The following is a 15,699-nucleotide window of genomic DNA, read 5'->3' as shown; positions in this document are numbered from 1 at the left end:
CATTACTTTATATAATCAATCTATTCTTCTGGGTTTTCTGTAACATTTGGAATTTTAAAACCAGAGAGATTCTATGTGTAACTTTTAATTATATTACATCTGCATTTGTTAACCTGAGAAAAACATTCTGTATAGTATGAGATTCAAATTTGTATTTTTAATTTAAAATTACAGGCATTCACAACAATGAGCTAATAAATAGGTTATTTTATTAGAACTATTTATTGTTATTGAACACATCAGCTGGGCAGTGACTTTGGTATTTCTTGTACCTTAACGAAAAATTTGACCTCCTTTGCTTTTAAAAACTTGCTGTTTTTCTACTTACAGGAAGGTTCTAATCTGGATTGCTTTGAATTTGTGAGCCTCCTTATGCCAGATAAAAACTCAGTTTTTCTCTCAGTTTGAGGAACATGATCTCAACAAGAGAAATTTAATTGAAAAATTATTTTTTTTGTGCACATCATTTTCTGTATTTAACTATTAGTCATTAATATGCAAATTGGAATTTTTAGACGTATGCTTATTGTAGGAGCAGCATACTAGTGCTTTTTGCAGTCGTTTTCTAACTTATATGGCACATTTTAAATTCAAGTCGTTAATTACCTAAAAATTATTTAATTATTCTTCAACAGATTTCTTGAACAGTATATATGCTACTTCAAGTTGTTTATTGAGACATCAGCAATCTTCCAGTCAAAGAAATACTACAGAATTCTAAGTGGCAAGATTACTTTATAGAAATTCTGCTTTGTGGAATATGTTAATAATGTAAATGTCCAATATCTCTCAGTTGTAAAAACTGTTTAAACAAGTGTTTTGCCCTCTGGGATCTAATTTTTTCATTTCATGTCCTTATCAAAATCACACTGCTTTTCATTTCTAATTTCTCCAGCAATCAGCTTTTCCTGAACAGCATGTTTGAGGCAGACGTCGTAAGATTGTAACTTAATAATTGTTGCTGAAGTTTTTTTTTTTTTGTCTTTTATTTACTTCTCAATCAAAACTAAATTTTCCAGTCTTGTTTCTTTAAGCACTTATGTACAAAAATTAGAATTGCTGAAACACTTTGTTTCTTCATAGTTAACTTTTATTAGTGAAATAGAAGAATGTTAGTATTTAATCCTAGTATTGGTAGTCAAAAAGATACAGATCAAGAGCGATTTCATTTTTAATTGCCATCGTTAATGAAAATATCTGTGGAGATTCAAATAACTAATTGAGAATAGTTTTTCCCAATTTTTATTAGTTTTTTTTCCTACTTATGCTCCCATAAATTACTCTATTTTTTGTGTGAATTTAGAATTTTAACTGAAGAAGAAAATTTCCTTTTCATTTTTAGTATTTGTAACATTCAGGAGTCCCCAAGACTACTCACAGGTTCAATTGAAAGACTCCTAGAACTTAACCAAAGGTGTTAAACTTTGATTGCATAGTTGCAATTTATTATAGTGAAAGGGTATAGATTAAAATCAGCCAGGGGAAGAAGCAGAGTCAGTGAGAGTTAAAAATGCGAAGCTTTCGATTATCCTCTCCCACTGAAGTCACAGACAGCACCAACTTCTCCCAATAATGATGTGTGACAGTATGCGTGGAGTATTGCCAGTCAGGGAAGCTCACACAAGCCTCGATGCCCATAGTTTTTATTGGCTCGATTTTGTGGGCATTACTGACTACCTAATACTACAAGGCCCCAAAACCCTCACTATAAATCACATTGTTAAATAGACTATCTGCTGACATCCAAGGCCAACAGGTAAACAAAAGATAGCCTTATGAGGCATGACATTCTGAAGTTTAGAGATTAACCTCTTTTTTTTTTTTTTTTTTTAAAGATTTTATTTATTTTATTTTTTCCCCCCAAAGCCCCAGTGGATAGTTGTATGTCATAGCCGCACATCCTTCTAGTTGCTGTATGTGGGACTCAGCCTCAGGATGGACGGAGAAGTGGTGCCTCGATGCGCACCCGGGATCCGAACCCGGGCCGCCAGCATCGCAGCGCGCGCACTTAACCACCAAGCCACAGGGCCGGCCCTAGAGATTAACCTCTTTTTGGATGAGGTAAATACTTTACTACAGAGCCCATCCTCTGGCCTTTCTTACTTTGAAATGATTATATTTGGGGCTGGCCCGGTGGCATAGCAGTTAAGTTTGTGTGCTCTGCTTTGGCAGCCTGGGATTACAGGTTTGGATCCCAGGCATGGCCCTACACCAGTCATCAAGCCATCCTGTGGTGGCAACCCACATATAAAATAGAGGAAGATTCGCACTAATGTTAGCTCAGAGACAGTCTTCCTCAACAAAAAAAAAAGATTATATTTTACTTAGCACCCACATTTAGTCTTGCATTTGTATGACAGCTACAGCAATATAGTATCAGTATGGATATGCCCAACTTTGGGAGGAACCAGTATGGGTAGGAATAGATTTAAAGAACAGTGTATCTATAAAGCCATACATCATTTTCATATTTTGTCCTATTTTGATTACTCATTTGTTTCCTTGATCTGCTAATTGTATCTTATGATAAACTTGTATAGAACTATTTAGCATAGAAAGTGGGTGATGGTTAGTTAAATGCATTTCTTGTTCAGCCAATCGTTTTTTGTGGGTATTATATCCTAAGGAGGCTTTAATTCAATCTCCCAGTACATTTGATGAGTGTTAGTATTATTATAAGACCTATTTACATAAAGTAGTTGAATCTTAGCAACAACACCAGTATCGTAGTATAAGTAAAGGTACATCAGTTACAGGGCAAATCAGTAAGAATTAAAAAAGCGTATTTGCTATGACTTCCCAATAAAATGAACTCTTGTCTGTATGTCAGATAATATTATGGATAGGCATCATTACAATTGACCATGATTTGAATTATCTTTGTGTTCCAAAGCCAGTCACCTTGTCTTGATTCGTAGGTTTGTACTGACACTGGTTTCCACTGTGTGCTGTTGTACAACAGAACCTATCTCCTATAATGTTTCAGATTGACAACTTTGTGGACTCAGGCAGTTCTAGTGATTCTATTTTAGCTTGTCCAATCAAGACGGGCTTGGGGGCAAACTTAAAAGCTTTCTGTTTGACAGTACTAGTTAGGAGAAGTGTTCCCCATCTCAATTTTCATCCAGACTTTCACCTTAATCCCATTAACTACTGCATCTCCATACTCTCTCAACTTTAGCCCCCATTAGATTTTATGAACAGGTCTTGGAATCATAGTGTATTGGGTTTCCATGTCAAGGAGTCCCAGAAAAGTCCCTTCTCCATCCTCTGTTTTACCTACGCTTATGTATATAGCCTTGGTTCCTGGTTCCCCAGTAAAGGTCAAATCCAAAGACACTGCCTCCTCTCAATCTTCCAGAGTATCTCCCTGAGCAATTCAGTATCAGAATTCTCATTGTTATGTTTTCCTTCTGGCTTTTTAAATTCCTCCAAACTGGGGTAAAATAGAACAGATTAGTTTAGGGCCCCTTAATGTTGTAGAACCAGCAGGGGATCCCGTTGGTTCAGTCAGCCAGCCTCTAGTAGTTCTACACTTAAGATATTTTCAACCCCATCAATATCCTCTTTATTCATCTCATTTTTTCATAACCATGTAAAACTGTCCATCCCGTTAGAATGAGTGCCTCTCTCCTTTGTCTTCCTCCCTTTTTTTATAAATCACTAATTTTCTTAGCATACGTACAGCCCATAAGAAAGCTGAGGCAGCACATCCAATGTGGCTTGGACTGTTGCTCAGTTTTGCTAGCAGTAAGGCTACGTGGGGGTGCTTTACGCAAAAGGGACCTGCTTGATCACAGCATTTATCATGACCTGGGTAAGGGGCCTATTCAGTGGATGAAATCCACATAGTCATGAAGCCAGTGCACTTTGGCTTGTATGCAACCATATGAGCTATGCTCCATCTGGAGAGTTCCACTTAGCATTTATAGGAGGAGAAAGACAATTACCCTTCTTGGGGTACACAAACTTTACAGTGCCTTTTATCTGGTCCACCAAGCTAGCTATCTGCTTGGGAATAGCCTGCTTGTGTCTCAGTGATGTACAGCAATCTGTGATTATTCAGTAGTGACCTGTGATCTTGTATCAATCCAAACATGCTCTTTTATTCTACAGCAAAACGAAATATACTGATCCTAAGATAGTCAGTCTTACAGTCATGTGTTGCTTAATGACGGACATACCTTCTGAGAAATGCAACATTACATGATTTCATCATGCAAACATCATAGAGCATACTTACACAAACCTAGATGGTGTAGCCTACTACACACTATGCTACATGGTACAATCTCATGGGACCACCATCTCATATGTTGTCTGTCATTGACGAAAACATTATGCAGCACATGACTGTATATAGTAAAGGTTCTTAAGGAAGCTAACAATACTAGTTCACAAATTATACAATTCTTGTGCTATATACACCCTAACTTCAGTAGTTTCTTGATTCTGCGCCTCATCCATCTGGATTACCTTCTTGGTGACCAGCAGTTATAGAAGGGTTATCTGTTGTCCCAGCATGATTTCCCCCTGCTAATAGTAGTCCTGGGGCGGCCCCGTGGCTTGGCGGTTAAGTGCACACGCTCTGCTGCTGGTGGCCCGGGTTCGGATCCCAGGCGTGCACGGACGCACCGCTTCTCCGGCTGTGCTGAGGCCGCGTCCCACATACAGCAACTAGAAGGATGTGCAGTTATGACGTACAACAATCCACTGGGACTATGGGGGGAGAAAAATAAATAAATAAAATCTTTAAAAAAAAAAAAAGTAGTCCTGAGGGTATTAGCCATAGCTCAAACTGGCTGAAATCTGTGTGGCCCAGCACTAGAGTCTACGCCAATACACTATTTGAGCTATTACAGATAAAAATTCCCAAGGGATTGTATGTTTAGCTTCTTATCATCTTGCGTTTCGTTAAGTACCCAGAGAACCAACTCATTGGGACTCAGGGCTACCGTTTCTAAATTGCGCTGATAACTTCTACTTTCAATAAGTCATCTCAGGGCAGCAGCAGTCCCATTCCATGGGTGGCTCTGTAGTCCCCCAGGAATCAAAGGTTCATCACCTCCCATTTTCTCATCCTTCCTTCTGAACCACAAGTTTCAGTGAGTCAGGGTCATTCTAGCTAATCTTACTTCTGACGACAACTGTGAAGATCAGTGGTCCCCAAATCCACCCTAGGATTCAATAATTTCCTGGAAAGACTCAGAACTCACTGAAAGCTGTTTTACCCTCAGTAAGGGTTTTACTACAGCTGAAAGATGGATTAATGCTAGCCAAGGGAAAAGCCATGTGAGGCAGAGTCTGGGAGAGTTACAGTTATAAAGCATCCAGTTGTCTTCTCTCATTGGAGTTGTGGGCAGCACTAACCTCCCAGAAATAATGTGCAAACACAGAATTGCATAATCAAGGAAGCCCATCAGAGCATTGCTGTCCAGAGTTTTTACTGGGACACAGGCCCATAGATATGGTTGACTGCTTGCATAGCTAACTTGACCTCCAGAGGTCAAGCCGCTACCACGTTGCCCCAAGACCCCACCATAGATAGACCCCACCCCAAGAGCATAGGTTATCGGGCCTGATCCAAGGCCGCTAGGTAAACAACACACTTAGAAACTGGACATTGTAAGGCTTAGAGATTTCCTCCAGGGAGCTGAGGGCAAAAGCCACGCCTTTCTTTGAGTAAGGTTAATTCTTTGTCCAATTTTGATCTCTAGTTTGAAGGTACTACATTTTAATAACTTGTGGTCCAGTGATATAAAATTTCAGTGGTAAATAAACCACTAAGAAACTTTCCTCTATGAAACAAAAATTCTGAGGGCATTCCTTAAATGCACAAAACTCATGAAGAATGGATAGTTTTAGCCAACTTCTGATAAAAAACAATTGTACCCCAATTCTGGTCCCTTAGCTTTAAAGAAAATATTGTATTTCATCAGAGCAAGATACACCACTAAGAACAAACTTTGCCTAGTAAACAATATACAGCCAATTATAAGACCTATCTTTCAGGAATATAAAATTTAAGGGATTAATTTTCAGTCTTTTCAAAACCAGAAATTTTATGAGTATAACCCTCCTGTGGCAATAATCCATGTTCTGACACATGCTGTCTTTTTACATCTGAAAGTAAAAGCTTTTGTGTTTTTTCCGCATGCTTATTTTTCCACTGGCTTAGCCAAATATTGCTTTTACTTGTTAACAGAAAGTTGGCCATTTTAGAGGTTTTTGAGGAAATGTATGAAAATTAGAGTTACCAAATTATCAATGAAGTTTTTCATATAAGTACTTGAGATGTTTATGTCATGACCTTCCAGTTTTCTTTTCATATACGTTGTGATTAAAACATTAGGCAAATTTTCAACTCTGTAAGTACTAGGCTTTATACATAGAGTTGTTCGACTGCCCCCAGACTCCGTTTTCGGCTGTGAAATCATTTTCTCTGTAGAATGGAAGCATAGCAACTGTGGTAGAGTGTACCTCATTCAGAAAGATCATGAAAACTTCATTTTTCTATTTCTTTTCAACAGTGTAGGTGTAAAAATTATTTATCATGGGTGCTTTTGACATGGAAAAGATTTTCTCCATTGGAGTACTTGGAAGTGATAGACTTGCATGAAAAATAGAATAATATCATTTATTCTTGGATGTTGCTATGCTTCTTAAATTATTTGCCTACCTTTAATATTATGTCATCCTCTAATTCTTCCACATTCATCAGATCATTAGGAGGCTTCTTTTGGAATTCAAAAGAAAACATAATCTAGTTGGATCTTAAATCCAGTGCTTTAGGTGCAACAATTAGTTTTTTCAGCTTATTTTCAGAATATTATCCTAAGTATTTAGTGAGGATGTTTTCTAGCTAAATGAGCCTTATGTAGACTCCCAATGGTAAGGTTAAATATATCTTCCTTAAGAAATCTGTTTTGGTCAGAAGTGAAGACCATAACAGTACTGAAAGATTTAAAAACTTAACTACAAAGTCAGTTTTAACTGATAAACTCAGCAGGTCACTAATCTCAGGCTCTGCCCTTATAATAAGATTTTCAGTACTAAAGGTCTAAACTGGTCCTAGGATAAAAGAATTTAGTATTATGGAGTGAGGCATCTTTTCAGTTTTGGTTGTTTAATGTATGTATGATGCTGAGATATGGCAGGTACCACAGGAATATTTGATGAGTACCACTGAATTTGGTACAAAATCTGCTCAAGGGGGCAAATCCCATTGGCGTATTCATTTCCAATATAACTTTGTAATACTTACTAGCCCATTGTACAGAATTTATGTTTACTTTTAAAAAGAGAATAAACCTAGCTTATTCTTAGCTGTCATGATGAGAATAGGTGATAAAATATGCTTAAAATAAAGCCAAAGATGTTCTTAAATTTTTCAGTTTTTAATAATTTTAATGTCAAATAATAAAGAGACCATGTTTGTTTCACTTCTTTGCCTGGTCACCATTTCCCTTAAGGTAGGGAAATATCAAACAAAGTCCCAAAGTATTTTGTATGTAAAAGTGATCGTATAAGTATCAGTACGCATAATGGGCTTTTGAATCTATATCCATAAGCCTCACCAAAAATACCAATTGTCTTCCTAAACTATAAAAATAATTTTGACTGACATAATTGGAGAAACCTAAACATTAAAAATTAAAAATCAGACTAATAAGAAGGAAATCTTATGCACAATTCCATAATGGTTAGTCCTGTAGTGGAAAAAAAAAGCACTGTTGTCTACGTGAAGTTCACTAAAGCTAGCAGAATAAAAAAAGGAAATTGATTTATATGAAATGCCATTTTTTATGACAAGTTGAGTTTAAAAATTTAGCTTTTAGATTTTAGCTCATTATTGTCAATTGAGTTTAAACCTGGTTTTTACACACAAAAGACAAAGAATCATCTTTTGTTTTTGTTGTTGTTACAGTAATGCTTTATGCTAGATTAAATGGATTGCTAATTTTTTTGTGTGTGTGTGAGGAAGATCAGCCCTGAGGTAACATCCATGCTAATCCTCCTCTTTTTGCTGAGGAAGACCGGCTCTGAGCCAACATCTATCGCCAATCCTCCTCCTTTTTTTCTCCTTTTTTTTCCTTCCCCAAAGCCCCAGTAGATAGTTGTATGTCATAGTTGCACATCCTTCTAGTTGCTGTATGTGGGACGCAGCCTCAGCATGGCCGGAGAAGCAGTGCGTCGGTGTGCGCCTGGGATCCGAACCCTGGGCCGCCAGGAGTGGAGTGCGCGCACTTAACCACTAAGACTCGGGGCCGGCTCGTGCATTACTAATTTTGATTACATCATAGCCAGTGAATCTCCACCTGGTCACATAAGAGAGTTTTAGAGATTATTATTATTTATTTTTGGAACTATATAAGGTAAGTTTTAAATACACAAAGAATGACTATTTTGTAGGGCTGTGATGCTTAAAGACTGGCTGAAGAGTTGGTTTTGAACTACATGAAGGAGGAATACCTGGGTGCTTAAAGACACCCAATTTCTGTCACTCCTGGACACTGAGTCTATAAATGTTGCATAAGGCCTAGGAACCTGTAATTTACACATATAACCATAGGTGGGTTACAGAGCCACTTCCTTAGGCCAATAAAAAAAATTTGGTCTTAGTATATTTAAAATATGGAGAAGTACAATTGTCATAATTTAAGAATGTTCTTCAGGCTACTAAATGCTGAGCTCAGCAATGCTGTGAATTCCAAAGAAACTGACTTGAATATTCCTACCTCCATTTCCAAGACCATGATTTTTAAAATAAAATCTACTTTAGAACTAGGCCTAGCAGGCATTTCTGTTAGTCTTATTATGGTAAGAAACTTTCTTGGCTAAAAGTGCAAATAAAAGGAAATGAAGTATAAAATGGTTCAGATATCAAGTCATTTCTTCTTGTATACCATCATTTTGTACCATATCTTTAATAGCATTTCCTGGTTTTGACATTGTAGAAGATCAGAATATGCTACTCCAAAATGTGCCACTCTGGCATAAGGATTATTTTGAGTTGAAGGCAAGTGAGAAAAGGCAGACACACAGTGAGCTCTCTCTTCTCTGCCTATCTGCCTGAAAACAGATCATAAATTTCCCTTGTGATGGAGTCCTGCTGTCCTCTTCACACTTACCACTGAAGATGAGATGGCACCGAGGAAGTGTCTAGCCAAACAAACCTTATTAATGAACATTTTTCTACCGTTAATTTCCCCATGTATTTGCCTTCCCACAATTTGCCACCCCTAGAAGCTCCAAGTCCCTTTTCCTTGTCTTCTCATTTCTCTTTAAATTTATCCTTTTTTGGCCCAATTATATAAAAAGCCTTCAAGCCTAGCCATTTCTTTAGGGCTTTTCTCTTCTCTCTGTGAAGCATGGCATGCAAAATTTTTAACATCTAATCAATTTGTATGCCTTTTCTCTTGTTAAAATCTGTCTGTTATTGGCTCATTTCACAATCCTCGCCCCAAAACGTAAAAGGGTAGAGGAAAATTTTCCTCCCTTCTAGTTGTGAGACTACAAAGGGACTGTAAAAGGCTGAGACTTGCCCCATTCCCCTGTTACTTTGGAGCAGTTGAGATCCTGGAGCAACTGACAAAAGTTAGTAAGAGTAAGATTTCATATCAAAGTAAATCTTCCAGATTTGTGTAGATCTGCAAGATCTAGTAGAGCCCAATCAAGAGAGGGCAATAAAAATTTTTTATTATCACTTCCTTTTTCCAAATTTGTATTAGCAGGAGAAAATATTTGTGTGCACTAGTTGTTGGGGTACAGTGATGCTTTTTATTTTTGTTTTGGGTACTCTTGATTTTAATTGATCCCTGCCCTCCCAGAAGTAAAAATTGTTTTCCTTTGTCTCTCTTTTGTGTTGTTCATCATAAAGTGGAGATTATGGGGTAGAACACAGACATAGGTCCCTCCCCATAATCCTGAAGTTTGGCCTCACAAATGAGTGAGTTTATGGTTCTTTTTGGACCAGAGTCTCTGGACAAACTTTGCTGTGTGTCACCAATGAAAATAAAAAACAGATGAGATTCTTCTTACATCTCATTTTGTGTCCTGACAACTTATCTTTGCAGCTGGTCTGGTTTCTACCAGTCAGGGACAGAGGTGTTTTGGCTTGTCAGGTGACTAGCCAGCATGTTAGGAACCAAAACAAAATGCACCAGAAGCATTCCCTTTGCCCAACAGTGCCTATGTCATCTCTACCTTTGTTGTCTTGTTGGTGCTGGAAAAGTCTCCCTCCAGTAGTGCCTGCCTGGTGTCACAGATTAGCAGGTTTGTGACTGATGGCATCTCACTTCTGTGGGAGACCCAAGATAAGTTTTCATAAACAGTATTCTTAATGCTGGTGACAGTGAGGGTCTTTGCTTTCCTAAGCTATCTTTGGGAGTGCCTTTTCCGGTTCATGGAGGCTGCATCTTCTGTACCTGTTTTCAGGATGCCTCTTGAGTCCACAGTAAAGATTTATTCTAATCCTGTAAAGTTACTTCCAGGTCTTTCCATTAAAAGACTTATTGATTTAAGTCACTATTGGGATGGGCATACCATTGAGACTCTTCTCATCAATGGATACTTGGATTTAGAAAAACTTCTATATTTGAAAAAAATTTTAGAGAGCTCTCATCCTAAACATATACCCTATTTGGGCCTATGGGAGTATCAAATTGAAAGGATACAAGAGACATTATAAGGCTAGTCACAGAGATTCCCTTAACAAAATTAAGAAACAGAAATCAGGCTTAAAAGTTAAATTCCGAGTGACGTCAGCATCATGGCAGAGTGAGCTTTCCCGTGAACTCTTCCCCCGACAAGATACAACAAAAGCAACAGCCACAGACCAACAACAGAATCCCAGTGAAAAGCTAGAGTGGAAGGATCCACACTGCCGCACATCTGAGAGCGGAACGTGCTGGGCCCCTGGAGGAAGTGGGGAGAGGTAAGGAGAACTCCGCTCCCTCCCCATCAGATCAGCAATCCCGGTCTGCCCGGCTCCCAGAGAAGGGGGAGGGGCGGCCCGCGGTGGGGAAACCATGGCTCTTCAGACTCTCTCAGCCAGTGGGAAACTCCCGCACAGAGGTCTCACAGGGGCCACAGGGCTACCATCAACATCTGAGCACCCCAGGGAGCGAATAAAGAGGGGCAAACGAGAAGCCTCCCACATCAGTGACCCAGAGGGCAAAAGAGAGAGCTCCCCCCTCCCCGCAACCCGGAGTCTGCAGCTCAACCAGACCAGACCTAGTGATCGGAGGCAGACCTGATCAAACGACTGGACCCGTGGATCGCAGCGGGGAAAAAAAAACAAAAAACAAAAAACTGCGGATCGCAGCAGAAAAACCGGGGCAGAGCACAGGGGGCTTAGACTACACAGCCCTTTACCACCAGACAGTGGCGGCAGGTGGAAATTGCAACCAGAGACTTCCAGGATGAGGAAAAACAAAACCAACACAGGAACCACAATGCAAAAATATATGAAATCACCAGACCAGAAACAAAATGACAAGCACCCAGAAATCAACCCCGAAGACACAGAAATCCATAAACTAAATGACAGAGATTTCAAAATAGCTATCATAAAAACACTCAACGAAATACGAGACAACACAGACAAACAATTCAATGAGATTAGGAGTTTCTTCACAAAAGAGATTGAAATCATAAAGAAAAACCAATCAGTGCTGATGGAGATGAAGAACACAATGGAGGAGATAAAGGAGAAACTGGAATCTTTAAGGAACAGAGCTGACAATACGGAGGAAAGAATTAGCACTTTAGAGGATAGGACTACAGATATACTCCAGATGGAAGAAGAGAGAGAACTAAGACTAAAAAGAAATGAAGAAAGACTCCGAGAAATATCTGACTCTATTAGAAAATGTAACATAAGAATTATAGGTATTCCTCTTTTCGGATGACATGCCTACCCAGACTAGGGAAACTAAAGAAAAAATAAACAAGTGGGACTTTATCAGACTAAAGAGCTTTTATAAGACAAATGAAACCAGAATCAAGATGAACAAACAACCAACCAGCTGGGAGAGAATATTTGCAAAACATACATCTGACAAGGGGTTGATCTCCATAATATATAAAGAACTCACACAACTGAACAAAAAAACAAACAACCCGATCAAAAAATGGGCAGAGGAAATGAACAGACACTTCTCCAAGGAAGATATACAGATGGCCAATAGGCACATGAAAAGATGCTCAACATCACTAATCATCAGGGAAATGCAAATCAAAACAACACTAAGATACTACCTCACGCCTGTTAGAATGGCTATAATCACCAAGACAAACAACAACAAATGTTGGAGAGGATGTGGAGTGACCTCTGGGAGCTCAACTCTATATCAAGGTCTGTAGTAGAAGGCATGCACTATCACCTTGCCGGGAAGAACTTTAAACAGTACTGCTAACCACCTACACTGCCATCAAAATAAAAGAAAGATCTCCCTGGATTCACATGAGCTGTACTAAATTAGACCCAGATCATCACTCCCAGAAGAGTTGGAAGGTCATCCCTACAGGCAACCTCAAATTAAGAATTTCTAGAACAAATTCCCAGGCGCCAGAAGCAGATGGCACCACAAAGTAAACAGCTTTTCTTAGGAACTCCATCTCCACCTATTTATTTCCTTTCCTCTTGAACTCCTTCTCCTTGAGAAGAAAAAAGAATTCTTTTGACTTCTTAAATGAAAGTTTTCCCCTTTTCTCCCGTTTAATGAAAGGCTCATTGGAAATTGTTTGTCTTAATCAATCGTATTCTCTTCTGATGTTCTTTCAAACTGTATCTTGCTCCAACTAACCCTTACTATTCTCTCAACAAGCAGAAACGCAACACCACCTTGCACCTATATTCCAAACTTTGATCAATCAATCTGATTGCTGGTTATGTCAACATCCAGATACTGTGAAAAAACCTGAACTAACATTTGTTCCTGCCAATGTGAGCACCTGGCAAGCAGTACATTTTGTTTGGATGAACAAAAGGGTATGGTATCCATGAACAGACATAGTTGTACTACCTCTCCTTCTGGTCAGTTAATTGGGCCTGAAAAGACCTCAACGGGAAAAAGAACTGTCCCTTGCTCAGGTAAAATCACAGGAAGGGAATTTTTTCCTTTGCCTTGAGAAAGGACTTCGTGCTGGACCCTTCCTAGGTGACATATCAAGGCAGTATTACACTCAAACCCTGTGGTTTGATTCCTCAGGCAGCATCATCAAACCTCTCAGGCAGTCGTAAGTGGTTCGAGCACCAACTCTTATGGCACAAACATTTGCCAGAGCACCAAATGTTTCAGCTAGTTCACAGGTCAGTGTGTATGACCTGAGGCAATTGAGTTGTTCCCCTTATTAGGTTGCTCAACACTGTAAACTACATAGGTGTAGACCAAAAATCCAGAGTAAGCTGGTCAGGTGACAAAGCTGAGCCTTATAACTGCCAAAGCTGTACTGCAGGCCTTCTATATCAGATATTTATTTCACAACCCATCCTGTTACAAACTGACAGGAGCACATGGAAAATGGAGACGTGCAAATCTCAATATGACCAATGATAGAGGTCATGAATCATCTGGACCTGGGGGATTGCAGGTTCCCCTTTGACCTTGTCTGTGAACCACACTGGACTTTTAATCTTATGCAATTATAAAGTATATAAAGGGTTCCCACCTAAACTGTCAGGATGATGTGGACTTGGACACCTGGCTCCTTCCGTCACCAGGTACTCCACCATAAATGCCAGCCAAATTACAAACTTGGGCTCCTTTGTCCGTAAGGTAACACCACACAAATGTTCCAGGTGAGACATGTAAGAAACTCACTTGAATATCACAGCTCCAAGATATTTTCAGTGTTTTCCCAACTTTTGTAATTTATGATTTGGCAAAGGCATTCCGAAATCCCTCCAGGTAATAGAACAAGAGTTCAATACCACTATACATATGTTGGAAATGCTCCAGTCAGAAGTTAACAGTTTAGCCTCTGATGTGCTCCAAAGTTGTCATGCCATGGACATGCTGGCTTCCCAGCAAGGAGGAGCTTCTGCAACCATTGGCAACTCGGGCTCAACATAAACTAGATGGGACAAATAGCGCCTAATTTACATCTTTTAAAAGACAACATAAACACACTCCACTCTTTGGACTCAGACTCCACCAGATAAATGAAGCTCAGCTATTTTATCAGACTGACTTATTTCCAGGAGTGGGAGATTGGTTTAACAGAATGCAGAGAAGTCTACTTAGAATTCTGCTTCTCTGTGTCTTTATTCTTGTTCTAACCTATGTTCTTCCCACCCTTTGCAGATCTCTTGCCACTCACCTGCTATCCCAGATCTTCTCTCCACAGCCGTCGACTTGACTTTTAATATGTGAAACTGCACATAAAGTTTCAGATGGGGGAGATGTAGGAGACCAGAATATGCCACCCCAAAATGTGCCACTCTGGGATAAGGATTACCTTGAGTTGAAGGCAAGTGAGAAAAGGCAGACATAGGGTGAGCTCTCTGCCCTCCCTCTAGCTGCCTGAAAAGAGATCTTAAATCCCCCCATGATGGAGTCCCTGCCACCCCTCACACTTATGCCTGAAGGTGATTTGGTACCAAGAAAGAGTCCACCCAAACAAACTTACTAATGAGCCCTTATCTACCATTAGTTACCCCATATACTCACCTTTCCGCAATTTGCCGCCCCTAGAAGCTCAAAGTCCCTTTTCCTGTCTTCTCGCTTCTCTTTAAATTTATCTTCTTTTGCCCTAATTGTACAAAAGCCTCCAAGATTAGCTGTTTCTTTGGGGATTTCTCTTCTCTCCATGAAGCTCTGCCATGGGAGATAAAATCTTTAACACTAAATAAATTTGTATGCCTTCTGTCTGTTGTCAATTTACTTCGCAAGCACAGCCCAGGAATCCAACAGGATAAAGGAAAAGTTTTCTCACCTACAACATCATGCTAAATCAAACTTCACTGGTCCTGTTTTCTGGGCCCTCCATACTAGAAGCAAGAATATAAAAATAACTAAATTAGTTAACTCTGCTTTCTCAGAGTACAAAGGCTCTAGTTTAGAATGTCCTTTACTTTCTTTCTTGCCCTCATCTGAAATCATCATGCACTAAGAAATATTAGGAATATTCGTAACTTATGGCTATATTTTAAAGTCAGTTTATAGAGAATAGGCAAGAACACAGCCACAGGATCTCTACTTCTTCCTTTCTATTAACCTCTGGCAAGTAATCCCCTGTGAAGTCACACCTTGGGTGACTTTTGCCACATTCTATTTGTTGGAAAGTAGGACGGTTAATTTTATGTGGAAACCTGACTGGGCCACTAAGTGCCCAGATATTTGGTCAAACACTATTTTGGGTGTATCTTTGAGGGTGTTTCTGCGTGATATTAACATCTGAATCAATAGACTGAGTAAAGCAGATTGCCCTCTCCAGGACAGGTGGGCCTTGTCCAATCAGTTGAGGAACTTAACAGAACAAAAAGGCAGCATGAGAGGGTACTCCTCCTGCCTAACTGTTTCATCTGGAATATTTGTCCTTTTGGCCTTTGGTCTCAGCCTGAAACATCAGCTCTTTTTGGGTCTCAAGCCTGCTGGCTTTCAGATTGGCACTTACATCATGGGCTCTCCTGGTTCTTGGGTCTTCGAATTTGGACTGGATCTATTCATTTGCTATCCAGCTTGCTGCTGTAGA

Source organism: Ceratotherium simum, chromosome Y, assembly GCF_057802395.1.
Source record: "Ceratotherium simum simum isolate JZ-2026a chromosome Y, ASM5780239v1, whole genome shotgun sequence".
NCBI lineage: Eukaryota > Metazoa > Chordata > Mammalia > Perissodactyla > Rhinocerotidae > Ceratotherium > Ceratotherium simum.
This window is presented reverse-complemented; position numbering follows the sequence as displayed.